Here is a 17,077-nt window from a genome sequence, read left to right on the forward strand (position 1 = left end):
ACCACCACAGGTTCTACAGCTATCACAAGCTGAAAAATTCCTCTCACCTAGAAAAATCACAGCATAAAGTCTGCTCTGAGCTGGTTAAAGAAACTGCTCAAGTCATGTGGAGACAGCACGCACAGTCATGCAATGGCTAGGACTTGGTTACTGGGTCAGGCATTCACTTCATTACACTTATCATAGCTAGTTCAGAATGAATTCTTTCTACTTATTAAAAAAAAGTTATGGTCACAGAACCCTTGGGAAGTTCTTTGTGGAAGGATTCCAGAAGACATTGTTATCACAGGAGTGACAGCTATGTGTATGTCATTGTCTTTAGAAACCTTCCAGTGGAATAGAGTGCACAAGTGGAAGATACTGACCCTATGTAGGTCTAGGCTAAGGTGTGTGTGTTTATCTTAAGTTTTTAACAAAAAAGTTAGTAGAAAAGTTTGTAAAAATTAAAAGGGAAGGCTGATAGAATAACAACGTTAAAATAGTTTTGTTTGGCTGTCTTATTGTTGATGAATGCCCTTGTGTTTTACACAGTTATTATGAATGACTAAGTTTTCAGAGGGTCAGTGAGAAAGCTCAGCCAGTCGAGGTGCCTAGGGCTAAGCCTCACAACTGGATCTAGTCCCTGGGAGCCACATGCTATTAGAAGAACTGACTGCTGTTAGTTGTCCTTTGACTTTCATATCTGTGTCATGGCATATAAGTGCCAGCTCCACCCCCAGAAAATAAATAGCAGATAAAAAAAATGAAAAATTTACAATATAAAAAGTCACAGTAATTAATAAATTCCTTAGAATAAGGAAACAAGTAAGATTTCAGAAGTAAATTCAGTTTCTCATTAGACAGGTTAGGTCTTCTCAGGCTCCACTCCATGCTGACTGGGAACACCTTCAGGTAGGCTCTGTAAGTTCTATTCAGGAGGCTGCCGTAGATAGGTACGTTAGGTTCACTTTTCCTGTACTGTTTGCCAATGCAGACAGATATGCACACAGCACTGTGTCAAATGCCTACAGTATCCAGGTAGCTGATGTGTTGCATGGGATTATAGCTTAGGGGCTGTACACAATGCTATATACCACATGTGTGCTACACTGTCCAGGGTTAGGCAAGAACACGCTACACAGACTCAACAACTATTTGCTTTATAATAAAAGTAGTCAGTAGCTACTGTAAAAGAGAGGATGCCTGCTAGCTAGAATCTACTAAATTTACTAAAAGTATCTACTAAAGTATCTTAAAGGATATACTAAAAGTATCTTAAAAGATACTTTTCCGATCTGACTTTCTTTTGATTTTCAAGTAAGATAAACAGAGTATTAAAAAACAATCTTTGTACTTCCCTCATTCTAATTTTACAGTTACATTATACTCAATAAATACTCCTCTAGAAAAATCAACTATGCAAAAATGTATCATCAGTCATCTAACACTGAAATTTAGTAGATTGTAGTTCTATTAAAATGACATTATATGTAAGTTTATCAACTTTGTGTCTTCCTACTTTTTCCAAACTGAAAATAACTTCATTTTACTAACAGATTAATTAAAATGTCAGTATAAAACTCAAAACAAACATCTAAAGAGACAGGTATTCTCACTTACCCAGGTGAGCTGCAGTCCTGAGATGCTAGGTTGCCCTAGTACAATTCGATTCTCGTCTCCCGGTGCAGACCATCCTTGTATGGATGTAATATAATGTCTGTCTCCCCAACAGACTCAAGACTCCATAGAGGCAGGACTCGCATCTGTCTTGATCCCAGTATTCCAGGGCCCTTCGCAAATCATCTTTCTAATACATTTGACAAATCAACTTTAGAGGATATAAACCTAAACAAAAGGAGATTCATATTTTTACAGATATCCTAGGACAAAATATTTCCATCCATAAAAGTTGCATAATCATTGAAGAAATAAAAGTCCATGTAGTTACACATAGGATGAGGACAGACACAAATGTTTGCCCAAAATGGCTGACACTATGACAAAATCAAAATGTATATTCTCTAAGCACAATGCCCAAAGCCTTCTCCTCTGGCCTCCTAACACTAAATTCTGAGTCACAAAGACAAAACTTTTAACAAGATAACAAATAACTCTTCAAATCTGATTGTATTACTACTATACTCTAAAGATATGTTATTACTGAAAAAAAATGATAGATTGCTTCAAAACCCATAAGTAAAAAAAGTTAATCAACTTCCTTAACACACACACACTCATACATATACTCAGACATCAGCTTTTGCTCTTGATAATTAATGAGAGAAAGCCAAACTTTAATATTCACCAATGAAAATGTAAGGTTTAGGGCACTGTCAATATTTGCCCAACTGAAATGAGCTATCATGAACTTCTATTCTAGGCTTTCAGACAATCTTAAGCAAGAAAGAAAGTTATACTTTTTCTAAATCACATCAAAATAAAAGGTTCCTGGGACTGGAGCGATGGCTCAGTGTTTAAGAGCACTAGCTGGTCTTGCAGAGGACCCAACTTCAATTTCCAGCATTCTCATTTGGCAGCTTGCAACTCTAGTTCTAGGGGATCCAATGCCTCTGCCTTCCCATGGTATATGCATTCATGTGCATATACTCACACACAGAAACATGCTTCAAAAGATAGAATAGATTTTTTTGAGACAGGGATTCTCTGTTGTAGCTCTATAGACCAGGCTGGTTTTGAACTCACACAGATCTGCCTGCCTCTGCCTCCCAAGTGCTGGGATCAAAGGTATGCACCACCATCGCCCAGGCTAGAGTAGAGATTTTATGGCCACAAAAATAGATGGTAAAAAAAAAAAAAACCATATGCATTTGTATGCATGTGTCCATCTTTTACCAAAGCAGGATCTGTAAAAATCATGAGTTTGTTAGTCAACACAGTCAATGACCGCACAAAGCAAGTGTCAGGAGTTTCTGTAAAGAGTCAGAGAGGAAGTATTTTCTGTTTTGTGGCTCTGAAGTGTCTACTGCTAAAAACAACATAAAGGTTACCTACAAAATTATCCCAAACTTTTCTGAGAACTGAAACTGAATTGTCTAATTTTCATTTGTCATGAGCACAGTCTTTTAGGTACCCCCTCACCATAATTCAGAATGTAAAAATCCATTAATCAGGCATAGTGGCATAGGCCTTTAATCCCAGCACTCAGGAGGCAACAGATTCTGAGTTCCAGCCCAGCCTAGGTTATACAAAGAATTTTAGGTTATCCAGGAAAACCAGGGAGACACACTGAAAGGCTATCTGAAGAAAAAAGAAAAGGAAAGAAAAAGCAAATCCAAGCAAACAACACCCCCTCCAGCCTGCTTCTTAGTTTGCAGGCCCCACAAAACCAGTCCCAAGATGGCCGGTGAATTATAGTCTGTTATCCTAAGTCAATGGCTTAGTACATACAACTGATTCATACTAGTTAGTACAGCAGTTTTCAACTTGCGCAACCCGTTTTTGGGGTTACATATCAGATATCCTGCATATAAGATATTTGCCTTAGAATTCAAAACAGTAGCAAAATTGCAGTGGTGAAGTAGCAACAAAATAATTTCATGGTTGGGGGTCACCGCAGCATAGAGGAAGCGTATTAAAGGGCTGCAGCATTAGGAAAGTTGAGGACCACTGACTTAGTAGCTATATAACCGTGTCTTTAACGCCATCTTAGCCCTACGCCCACAAAGGAGGAAGTCCACCATCACCAGTAGGATGGGACTAAGCGCTCGTGTGCAGGCAGGAGTGAGCTGTGTTATTAACAACAACTGCAGCAGAGACTAACGTGACTATTTGAGACTAACTGTAACAAGCAGTGTTCTCAGTGTGCATTAGTTTAATTTTCATCGCAGGTACATGATGGGTATTTTTATGATCTCTAGTTTACATATAAGGATATGCTGACAAAGAGTGCTTATATGAATTATCTAAGCTTACACAGTGAGTAAATGTTCTGAGTCTCATGGGCAGCAGGCACCACTTTCTGTCCTTCAACCTTATCACCTGTTCTTTTCTTACAGAACTTCCATGTGACAATTCTCAGAAATTAAAATGCACCACAGAAAACAATGTGAAACACTTAATGTTAATGAAAAATGGCTAAGCTTTACTGAGCTTTTCTGGACAGTAACAAAGCTGAGGGTTCAGACAGAGGGGACCTCAGTATTCTCATGGAAAGACTGGGTGCTAAGTCCCTTTTCCTTCCTGTGTGCTATTCACTGCAGTAAATGTTGGCAACAACGTCCCAGGAAAAAAGGTGGCAAAGGGCAAGAAACTACTGCTGTCTTGAAATGACTTCTGAGCTTTCTTACCTTTCTTTCCAGCTCTGCCATGTGCAGATGGTATTTGCACACCTATAGTGTCTGTCCCTTATTGGTTTTCTTTATTTTTATTTATTTTTTCTTTCTTTTTTTCTGGTATTTCGAGACAGGGTTTCTCTGTGTATCTTTGGCTGTCCTGGACTTGCTTTGTAGACCAGGCTGGCCTCGAACTCACAGCGATCCGCCTGCCTCTGCCTCTTGAGTGTTGGGATGAAAGGCTTGCGCCACCATGCCTGGCTGTTTGTCCCTTATTGGAATGTTAACAATAATGCCATTCAATAGCCACAGTACAATGAATCTAACCTGTACTCATTTGCACACTGTGAATTTCTACTGCTTTATTGGCTCTGAGGACTGGTGTTCCAAATCCAAAAATATGCAAAATAATGGATTCTGTAGTGGGCATTTGAAAAAAGTTGGGGTTATTAAAATTATTTAACTACATACTTAAAATTTATTTCAGCATAGTGTTAAATTGCTAAAGTGGCTTTCAGGAGTTATAATGAAAGACTGTAACTTCCAAATAACTTCAGAATAAAAACACTGAAGAATTTGACATTTAAGGATTGTGGCTGGCCAGGGAAATAAGAAATGGCTAAAAGTGAACTTATTCCAAAAAGCTGTCACTGGAAGGTAGCTATGTGCCGACAATTACCTCAGAGTCTGCTTTCATTACTCACAGAACCCTGAGGAAACTGACATGGCAGAGGATCTCCACAACACTGGGCCAAGGACATAAGACGCTGAGGTTCTTACCAGGACAAGACTCAGAGCAAAATTAATCTGGGCAACACTATAAAACTTATTTGCCAAATGTTCTTCAATTCGTACTTTCCCTGAAATGTTTGCTATCAGTAAACTGCACCATTCTATAATATGTGCAACTAGCATACTAAGAAAATGACACTTCTCAGCAGAAAGCAAGCAGCCATATTTCCTGAGGTGCTTCAAAACAACGACTATTCCACGGGAACTTTCTGATGTAAGGTTGCACTGCCATGTTTCCATTTTCCAAGCCCACATCTCAGAGCTGTGGCTTACATTTCTCGCTCTCGCCTTCCCTGCCTTGAAGCTCATCAAACTGCCGGGCTCTATCTCCTGAGAGCCTTTTGATTTCCATATTTCCTCGTCTCCACTGAGGACCTCCAAGTTGCATTATCCGCTGCCTAGGAACCTGGATACCCCTAACATTTTCTAAGGCTTTCATGGTCAGCTCTAGACTTACTTCACCTACACCACCTGCATCAGTGCTGGGCCCCAGTTCTACCAGCCTTCCCCAAGTTTCCTGAGCATGACCACAACTTTATCTCAAATATATATGTTACACTTGTTTCTGTATAACATGCCCAAGAGAATCAACTTAACGGAGGGTTTACCTTATTCACAGTCTCTAAGGTTGCAGACGATGTTTAGCCAGGTCAGTATGGGTCCTATGGTGAGGGAGTGCATTTTGTGACAGGAGGAATGGCAGAGAAGACTGCTCTCTTAATGGTCACTAGGAAGCAAAAGGAGAGGCAGACAAGAAGGGGCAGGGGCCCCAATATTCCCTTCAAGAGCATGTCCTCACAATGATTTAACTTCCGTCCACTTGTCTCTACTTCCAAAATGTTCTCCTACTCCTCAGTTGTGCTACATACAGACTGGCGGACAAAGCTCAGTACATGAGTCTTTAAGCAGCAGTTAAGACTCAAGCCATAAAAGGCTCAAGGCAAAATCATCTCCCCAGAGCTGTCCAGGTCCAGACTGGCTCAGATACTCCTTTCCATACATCCAGGGAACTCTGTATCTTTCTCTCACATTACTGTGATTTTACCTAAATGTTGCCTACTACCACTAACACAAAAAGTTTAGAATGGGCTTACATTCCATTGTGTTCAGCATCTAGCAGAACAACAGAGAACCCAAGAGGAGTTCAGTCATTAATTGGTTGTGATACAACTAACACATTGCAAAGTCTCCTTTTAAAGTTTTTTTTTTTTTTCTTTTCCTTTTTTTTTTTTTTAATCTATGGCTAGAATGGCTGTACTCCATGCAACTACAGGCTAGGTTATGGGGTACCAATCTACTTATCACAAATCTGCCTTAAATTATTTGACATACAAGCAGAATAGGCATATTCTACCCAGCACCTAGCTAGGCCATTACATCCTCAATCTTCTGAAGAGCTGCCTGCCTTTTCTGTTGTCACCTCCCATATAATCCTCATATATGAAGTTTCTAGGTGCTACTCTTTATCACATGGTATCTCACTGTGACTATTCTTAAATGACTAGTGACACTGAGTGTCTTTTCATGTGCTCACTGGCAACTTGTGAATCTAAAAAAGAATGTATGTGTATATATTTAATTAGGTTATTTTCTTTTTATTGTTGCGTTGTCAAAGTTCTTCAACAATTCTGGATATAGGCCTCTTACCAGAGATAAGATTTGAAAATATCTCTTCCATACTCTTTCTCATCATCTTTTGCTTGGGAGGTTAATTTTAGTAAAAACCAACATAACACTTTTAGTTTGTTGCTTGTGCTTTGAGTGTCAATCTGATAAATTATTTTGCATAACTCAAAGTTGTAAAGATATCAATGCCTGGTTTCCTCTGAGAGTTTCCCATATTATTTACCTCTTATTGTCATGTCTTTAGGCAACTTCTATACATAATAAATGGGTACGTTTCTGTTTTGTTGCTCTAGGACCACTTGTTAAAAAGCTGCCCTATCTCTACTGATTAGGTTGGGCATCCTTATTGAAAAATCAGAGAGCAGAAATGTCATGGCACATCTGGACTCTTCCATCCACTCTGTGTATCTACTTATGCTTACTGTAGCACCATGCTGCCTTCTTTTGAATTTCCATTCAAATTTTAAACATCAGATTGACAATACGTACAGCATGAGGAAGCTCTGACTGCATAGAGCTTGCACTGGATATGTAGTTTAGTATGTTCAAGACTGTCATGCTAACAGTGTTAAGTTTCCCACCTTAAGAACTTGGAATGTCTTTCCCTTTTTAAGGCTTTAATTCTAAAATTACTTTAGTATTTAGTATTACAAGTCTTGAACTTCTTTTGTTATTTTTGTTTCTAATGCTACTATAAATGTTGCTTCACTAACGTTATTTTCAGAACACAAGGCTAGTGCATAAAAATTCAACTGGTATTTATACTGATTTTGCAGCTTTCAGCTTTGATAAATTTTATTTTTTAGTATAATCTGCTAGAGGAATTTTAATTCAGAACATGGCTGCTCTGGCAAGAGATCACATCCAAAGACCTTCTAGGTAGGTCTGTGTGATCCAGCTGCAATACCAACATACCTTTAATCCAGGAGACAGAGGCAAGCAGATCTGAGTTCAAGGCCAGCCTGGCATAGAGAAAGTATCAGGTAAAGAAAAGCTTGGATACATGCCTTTAATCCCAAACAATGGAGGTAAAGTTAGTTTGTATTAGGAAGCACCCATGTAAAGTGGTATTTAATTGAGTGGCAGAGAGCCAGGTGCAGTGGCGCACACCTGTAATCCCAGCACTCAGGAGACAGAGGTAGGAGAATCTCTGAGAGTTTGAGGCCAGCATGGTCTACAAAGCAAGTCCAGGAGAGCCAGGTCTACACAGAGAAACCCTGTCTAGAAAAAAAATGAATGGCAGGAAAAGAGATGATTGACAGAATAGGATATGCCCAACTTTCCTCCTAACACTTGCTCTGAAATCTATACTAAAGCATCTTTATTAAACCCCAGCTCTGCTTTATACATGCAAATATTCAAATGTTTATCTGGGTTGAAGCCACAAATCCTGCTCTGTCTGAGTCAGGCCCCTACACTTTGTAATTTCTTCTTTGACCTCCCCTCCCAGTTATTTGGGAGTGTTATTTACTTTTTATATATTTGTTCAATTTCTAAATTTCTTTCTGTTGCTTACTGCTAGTTCTATTGTACAGTGGTCAGATAGTGTACTGTGACACTGCACTCCTTTTTATACTTGTATGACCTAATAGTTTGTCCTGGAGACGACCACACATGCTTCAGAAGAATGTTCTTTTTATGTGTTCTATGGGAACTGTTAAGTCTCATTAGTTTAGTGTTGGGTCTGTGAAGGGAGTCCAACTTATTCTAGTATATTTAGAATAAATACCAATGCCATCCCTAAAGGTAAGATGTATATATTTTTGAAAATCTAGTTTGGAGCTACTTTTTTAAAAAACACATTTATTTTTAATAACTCTAAGTGGTACAAACTAGGAAATGAATTTACTTGTCCTATCTTTTATGATTAATTTCATATCCTATAATAAAAAAGTTTATTGCTATTTTAAAAAGTACTATGGTTTCTCCAACAACATATCCATGGCTGTAACTCAAAGACTAACCACTGATGTACACGAAGTTATAGACCAAAGATATGTCCAAGTTTTGTTTCTAGATTTTCTTGAAGTCAACACATAATCACTAGCTGCTGCTTACCAAAGCATGGCTCTCTTGCTTGTCTACAGGGAGGTCCTATAATGTAACATTTTCTGAACACACACACACACACAGACACACACACAGACACACACACACACATACACACACAGACACACACACAGACACACACACACACACACACACACACACACACAGACACACATACACACACACACACACACACACAAACACACCTGAGGCTAGAGAGAAGGCTCAGTGGGTTAGCAGTGCTTGCTCTTCTTCCAGAGGACCCGAATTTAGTTCTCAGTACATGTGAGATACCTTACAAGCACCTGCAGCTCAGTTTTAGGAGATATGTCACCTTCTGGTCTCCATGGGAACCCACAGACATGTGACATACATTCACAGATAAGACAAAAGTAGATGGTGGTATTGAACTGCTGTTTTTGTTATATGTTTCTTGTTCAAAGCAACAAAAATATTTTGCTTTTAAATACCCCATGGTATGTGTATTACCCAAGACGCAAAAGCTAGGAAGGAGCCTGGTAACAGCAGGGACTGAGAGGATGGACTAGTACAGTGGTGGTACTGGGCCTGTCTGTGCTGCATGCTGTATTTAGACGAGACCTCTAGCTCTGAATCCTATTTTGAGTATCCAGGGTTAGTTGGAGTGGTCAAATGTATACAAGGCTTACTATAAAGTCAATAAATGAGCAAAGTGGTTGTAGCAACAGCCTAACAGAACTGCTGTAGTGTGTAAATATGTTTGCCAAAGGTCATGTATTTGTGAACTTAATTAGTAATGCAAGAATGTTGGGAGATGATGCCTAAGGGAGGTTTTTAAGTAATGAGGATTTTACTCTCATAAATGGATTAATGCTGGTTTTAAAAGGGGAAAAATACATCATAGTAAATTGTTTGTAAGCCTGCAAGTTTTAATGAAAGAAAATTAACAGCACCAACTGTAGTGATCTAAGTCATAAGGAGTTAAATGTGGCAGAGGATTTTTAAAAGAAACTGTGGCTTACGTAAACATGGCAACCAGTAGGAAGAACAGCCCTCACCTAAAACACGCTTTTCCCACGCATGTGCTATGCCTTCTTCAGTTTTGAGGAGCATATTGCAAAGTTTCCAAACAAGAAGGGTCTGCGTAGAGATTCAATGAAAATTTTAAACTACCTTCATCAACAATATATAGGTCATGTAGGTAAATTTATTTTCAGTTTGTCTTGTCCCAGCCCAATAATTCAACTTTAGCTCTTGGGACCTATATGGTAGAAGGGGAAAGCCAATTCTTGAAAGTTTTCTTTAATCTCCACATTTGCACTTATAGAACACACATGTGCTTACAAGCACTCATGTATACCTACTTAATCAATCAATAAATGTGATAAAAAATTAGAAAACAAAACAGGATAGATGGTTCCTAAGAATGACGTGTGATGTTGACCTCTAACCTCCACTGACACAGACACACAGAGGACTACACCACACATCTGTACACACACCTTGTCATTACCAGCCTGTATTGCAGCACTAGGTAAGTAGGAGCAGCAAGATCTGCTGCAGGCTCCAGGCCAGCCTTGGCTGCACATCAAGATTGTCTCAAGAAAGCAACACATATACTCAGGCACACTCACAATATTTCAGTTATGACAGATACTCTTGGTTAGCTTAAATAAAAATTGAATTGGCTAAGGAAAGTAATTCTTTTGGCAGGTTATAAAGAAGTCCATCATTAAATGTGTTTTAATAAAAACAAAACAAAACAAAACCCCTGACTAAATTAAAATGTGTCAGAAGTGTCTTGCACTCTCCCCACCATTTATTAAATGAGTAGGCACACATACCAAAGCTTAGTTAGCAACACAAAGATCTGGTCCTTTTGTTTGAAGAGTGTTTTAAAAAAAAAAAAATCTAAAACAAGTACAATTCAGGATACACATAGTTATAATCAGCTTAAACTTTTCACGTAACAGCCCCCCCCCCCCCACTGAGACCTACTGTAGTTCCTAGCATAATGTGGCTCCTCTGTTAACACCTGCTGGTGATTTTAGCATACCAGAAGCCATTTTGCCTCCAAGGTCCATTTTGATCCTAAGGTGAAATTAAGTTCATGTTCTCAGCCTCTACCTGCCTGGGAGCTTGACTAGCCCTTTACTTACAATTCAATCCTTGTTGAACGTTCTCCTTGAATTAATGGTTTATGTTCTACTTAAACAAAACCACAATATCCTGCTCTGTTCCTTTCTCCAAGAACAATGGGGGAACTGAGAAGTTCCAAGCCTATATCCTGGCCAGTCATCTTAAAACACTTTGTCTAGCTACCCGGGTACATTGTGCACGGAACAAAATCGATTCTTCTTATAATGACATAATGCTGCCTGCCCCTCTTGCTTTCCACCTGGTTGTTACCTGGTTAGGGTTTGTCTTATAAAAAGCCTATCTTACAAAACAGACAGGGTCACGGTCTGATTCCTGATTTCAGAACATGGCCCTGATCTGTCAGCGTTCAAATAAACTTCCATCAATCTTAGTCTGGTGTTCAAGCGGTCAGTGTGTGGCTATTCCTGAACCCTAACAACATAAAGCGTCAGAAAAAAATTTAAAAATAGTTATGTATATGTGCATGTATCTATCCTAAGTGTGTGTACATGCCAGAAGATATGAAATCTCATGGTGGAGTGCAGGCCATTGTGAGGTTTCCAGTGTGGATGCTGGGAACAGAACATGAGACTCTGTGGGAGCAACAAATGCTCTTACACACTGAGCCATCTCTCCAGGCCCCAGAAGACTCTAAAAATAAAGTAAAACTAAGATAAAGCACTGCAAGTGTCTGTTTTAGAACATGGTAACAGGGCCAGTGAGAGGGCCCAGTGGGTAAAAGCATTTGCAACCTGAGGCCTTAATCTCCTTATCTCCTCTGACACAAGCTTTGGCTCCAAGTATAAATTTCCTGGTGCTTTTTTTTTCTCTTCAAACTGTACATTTTATATTTTGTTTTACCCCATTTGCTCTTTTACACTGTAGACCTGCATAACACTAATTACTAATAACCATGTAACAAAAACAGTATTAGACTGTCTTGAAATTTCCTCTAAAGAAATTAGTCCATAAAACAAACGAGCAAAAAATAAAACAAAAAAGGAAAATTAGTCCATTACTTTTAACTTTAGGCTCAGGCAAGTTCTTAGTAAGAGGACAGAAGCAGCCACATTCTTTTCCAGACTACCACAAAAATGATCTCTAACCCAGTTATTAAGATTTTTCCTCTCAGAAACCTCTTGACTCTGGACCTCAACAGTCTTGTTGTTCTCAGCTACCTTCCAAGCTTAGTAGGACAGTGCATTAAGTTCTGCCTACCGTGTTCAATTAAATTTTCAAATCCAATGTTCCAAAGCCTTCTTACATTCTTAAAAAATAACACAAAACACGCCCGCATGGTTGAGTCCTTTACAGCAATACCCCATCCCTGGGACCAACCTCTCAGTCCTCTATTGCTTTGATAAGACAGCATGACAAGGCCATGTATTACAGAAAGTACTTATGTGGGCTTACATCTTCTGTTGGAGGAGACCCCATTGGAGGAGGGTGTGGCAGCAGGCTCACAAGCTAAAGTAGAAGCTAAGAACTCACATGTCTAAACACAAGGAGAAGGCAGAGAGATGAGAAAGGGAGGAGAGAAGAGTGGAAGGGAGGGAAGGAGAGAAATGGAGACTACCTCACAGTGTCATAAATCTTTTGAAACCTCAAAGCCAGCTTCCAGTGACACATCTCCTCCAACAAAACTACAACTCAGAATCCTTCCCAAACAGTTACATCAATTTTGGACCATGACTCAAATGAATGAGCCTATGGAGAGCACTCTCATTAAACTACTACACATGGGACTGGCATGCCCACTGTCACACATGGTTTTAAATAATGTGCTTTCAGTTTCTCACAGTACGTTTTACTCCTTTCTGATCTGTAGTGCCCTCCAATAGTAATATATACACGCTGTGAAGGTACCACTTGTGCCTTAGTACTGAGCTTATCCTCTGGAAAATGGGCACTACCATGAGCAACAAGTCTGGCTTGAACATTTCCTTGTACCCAATAAACCTCTGTTCCCTAAACTTGGAGATGCTTACCTGCTCAGAAAAGGAGGTGAAATCCACTGCTCTGTTTGTTCTGAAAACATTAGAGCCAGGCTTCTAAATAACTAGCCTAGACTTTCCCTTCCTCACTCCTCAAATCCCCTGTACTACACACTCCTCTATCTGAATCACTTCTCCTTTTCTTTCCAAAGAAGTATGAATTGCTCATCTGGGCTTGGTGGCACATGCCTTTAATTCCATCACTCAGGAGGCAGAGGCAGGTGGATCTCTATGCGAGTTTGAGGTCAGCCTAGTCTACAAAGTGAGTCCATGACAGCCAAGGCTACACAGAGAAACCCTGTCTCGAAAAACCGAAGAAAGAAAGAAAGAAAGAAAGAAAGAAAGAAAGAAAGAAAGAAAGATGAATTACTCAAGGGGAGCAATTCCAGTTGCCTTCCCAGTATTATCCACAGCCTAAGGAAGGCCCTCAGTCCTGACACAAAAGATGGCTGCCCCTCCTTCCTGAGACCAGATCCTGAGCTCAGGCTAGATTTCTACATGCTCCTGCTTCAACAATTCAGAAGCAGCTTTCTCCTGCATAAGTCTTTGCCTAAAGCAGACCCTCCTGCACTAGCTTTAAAAGAACCCAAGTCTCTTCTATAGCAATAGCAGCAATATCACTGGCCATACAACTCCTTGCAGCTACAGCCCACAGGCCTGTTTAAATATTCCTATTGCAAATAAACTTCTGTGTAACATTACCTAAGTGTTCTTATTCATTTTCCTGTCTCCTGTTCACTCCCTGTCTTCACATCCTGGCCTCATTCTCCAAGATGTCTTCTACCAACTCCATCCACAGGGCTTGCCTGGTCTTCATCTTACCTGACCTCTTAGCACCAAATGATTACTGCTCTCAGCCTTTCCAATACTGCTTACCTCTCAGTACATATGAGGAAGAATGCTGAGGTTTTTCTAAGTAAACATCAGACCTCACTGTATACCTTCTCCCTAGGGAATCTTACCGAGTTACAGTTTTATTTGACACACTGACAGCTTAAAAGCCAGCATTCTTAATCTCCAGTTCAGACACCTCCTTTCTGAGCTTCCTCTAAGCCTGTAGGCTCTCGTCTGGGCCTTGCACACAGGATCTTTGGACTCAAAACCTATCTCTCTCATGTACTATCTGACATCGGGGAACTCTCTGAAAATTGCAGTGTCTCTCCACTCCCTAAACAATATAATAACAAACTGAACCCGCCCAGTTCCTGCAGCTTGCCTTGTCCTCCTTCTCATCATTGCATCTTCCTTCACCCCTTCCTGTGTTCAAATTGCTCACTTCCTACTGAATTCTTACATTGCTTCAGATTCCTGCTTAACTCCCCTACCCTAGGGAAGCAGAGAAAAGGAGAGGGAATTTAGAAGGAAGAAGAGAGGAAGTATTTCAGTCAGAAGGAATTTAAAGAAAATACTTACTCATCCAGATAAGAAACCAAACTCACAGAGGTAGGAGTCAAATGGGGAACACTGAGTGTAGGAAGAGCTGGTGGAGTGATCACAAGCTGAACACAGGGGAAAACACAAATAACAAATTTGCATTTGGGAATCTGAAGGAAGCTGCCTGGTTCTCCCATCCCTGCAGGTTTTTATCTGGTTAAATAAGGGTGTAGAAAGATGTTCCCCTTCCCCACAGGAAACAGTCTCAGTATACCAATGCTGACTGACCTCTCCTCTTAGTATGTTCAGACACAGACAAACTTAATTTTAGTGACTAACATGTCAGAACAAAGTGACACATTTATTTTCTTATATATTCTATGTAAACAAAAAAAAAATCAAACTACATTTTGACAGACTCAATAATGAAAAGGAATGAACTACTGATACATGTAACAACTTGAAAGAATCTCAAGAGATTATACAAATGAAAACACACAGAAATGTTACTCAGTTAATAATCCACTTATACAATACTGAAATAAAAATACTATGAAAATAGAGAAGATACCAGTAATTGGCAGGGCTTACAGATAGAGGTATACTGATGAACAGCTAGGTGAACATGGCTATAAAGGGGCAATATGAAGACTCTCTGTAATACAAACCATCTTTGAACCTAATTGCAAAAGCTATACCTCAAATATGAATTATACACACACACACACATACACACACACACATACACACACACAGCGCTCAAGAAAAATTAGAAGCATCTGAAAAAGATGAAGACTGTTTCAATGTTAATACTCTAGAGCAATGATTTTCAACCTTCCTAATGCTGCAAGTCTCTTTAAAACAGTTCATCATGTTGCGATGACCCCTAACCACAATAGTATTTTCTTGCTACTTCATAACTGTAATTTTGCTGCTATTGTGAATGGTAATATAAATATCTGATATGCAGAATATTTGCTATGTTACCCTTGTGAAAAGGTCATTGATTCCCTCTTCCCCCAAAACTGATCGAGACCCACAGGAGGTTACCATTGAGAGGAAACTAAGGAGAGGGTATGTCATGTATATTACATATTTAAAGTTCATATGTATTTATAATTACCTCAATCTAAATCTATGAGTGAAAAACAGTTTTATGGGTGGGGTAAAAAACTTATTTAGCATGCTTGAGGCCCTGGTTTCATAGCAGGCATTTCAAAATAAAAAGATAAATGATAGACAAACTGACAGACATATACACCCTTTAAACTTGGAAGTTTAAAGCATTTCAGCACCATGATATTGGTTTTATTGTCAATCTAACACAGTTTAGAATACTGGGAAGAGTCTCAATGGGGACTGTCTAGATCAGGTTGGCTTATGGTCACATCTGTGGGGGATTGTCTTCCTTATGTTAACTGAAGGGCAGTGGGTGGGGAGCGTACTGAGAATATGGATGGCACTCATCATGGGCTGGGGCCCGTACTAAGTGAAGACCGAGTAAGTGCTCACTTCTAAGTGCGCACACACTCACTCTTACCCTGCTCATGACTGGACAGGAGACCAGTTGCTTCTTGGTGCCTTGACTTCCTTGCAATGGACTGTAAATTGGAATTGTGGGCTAAAATAAACCCTTCTCCTTTGAGTTGTTTTTAAATCACAAAACCAGAAACAAAAATAATAGAAACACATTCTCAAAAGCATTAAATGCCGCATCCCTGGCTATAGACTTGAGTCTTTTCACAGGCAGTCTCCTATTTCTCCATACTCCACCCACATTGCTATCAGCTCACAAAGAAAGGTCACAAGGTAGACGGATAGCTTGAGGTGTATTGAACAGGATAAAGAAGTGTTAGAATTTTAGAGAGGAGGTCTTGGAATGAACTTTAAGGTCTGAGATCATAATGACTCAGACAACTACTTATGACCTAAGAAAAACTGCCTTCTTTGGCACCTTGAAGTATTAAAAAAATGTAGAATTAAATTACAAAGTTTGCACACTTATTTATGCAGCTGGTCTTTTAAAAAATTGTAGTGCTTTAAGCCTACAATTCTAATGGGCTCACTGGTGACATTCCAATCCTTTGAAAAATAAATGAAATATCATAAATCATTTGACAGTTCTTAAGCTTAGATTTTTATCATCACTCTGACTCTAAAAATAAAAAGCAATATGTAAGGATAAGATCTTGTTTTATGCCCTATAAAACTCAAGACAGAAAATAAATCATACTATTACATGTCATTTAGAACCCCAACTTTAATACTTGGGATTAAATTGGCATAATGCCTGTGGTCACTCCCATGAGAATCCATACAAGTAGAACAGCTTTTCTTCAAATATTGCAGAAGTCTGGCACTTCCTGTGATAAATGGAGCAATAAGGCGTGGTGAGTGTACTTGTGTATACTCAGATACTTCATATCTACACCCATATGGGCACCCGTTAGGTATCTGGAGGGCTGGACTTATTTCTCAGCATCCATCCAGAGGAATGCTGGATTATCTACAAAAAGTAAAACACTGGTGTACTCTTTTGTATTAAAAATGTTTTGCATATATGTCTGTCTACATGTATATATGTATTCTGAAAACTGTAGGATACTCTTGATCTATTATAATTGAATATTACTTTTAGAATTGATTTGCTACTTTACAAAAAACTTTTCCCAGGCATGATGAGAGAATTTCAAAGAGAAGATCAAGACAGGAAGCAGCCAATGTTGACAAAGAAGCAATCACAACACTGCTTCTGGCCTGTGTCCAGAGTCAGAGCTTCTTGATTTAGCTTTCCTGATTTCCCATCTTCTACTCAAGCTGCCAGTCCCTTCCTTCCCGTGTTTCTCCCCTTTT

The 17,077-nt window shown here is 39.3% G+C and overlaps 1 long non-coding RNA gene across 5 annotated transcripts in view; it reads right to left on the reverse strand.

The window, feature by feature from the left end:
* Positions 1 to 1,326: 1,326 nt before the first annotated feature.
* The window catches only part of LOC127193903 (uncharacterized), a 63,373-nt gene continuing 47,622 nt past the window's right edge, over positions 1,327 to 17,077 (reverse strand). For 2 of the 5 annotated variants that reach the window (XR_007831190.1, XR_007831188.1), the window contains exon 4: positions 1,330 to 1,824. This is a non-coding gene — a long non-coding RNA (uncharacterized LOC127193903). Of the gene's footprint in view, positions 1,825 to 17,077 lie in introns of all 5 variants that reach the window. The other 3 variants (XR_007831186.1, XR_007831187.1, XR_007831189.1) reach the window with 2 other exon arrangements.

The sequence above is a fragment of the Acomys russatus genome, chromosome 9 (assembly GCF_903995435.1).
Source record: "Acomys russatus chromosome 9, mAcoRus1.1, whole genome shotgun sequence".
NCBI lineage: Eukaryota > Metazoa > Chordata > Mammalia > Rodentia > Muridae > Acomys > Acomys russatus.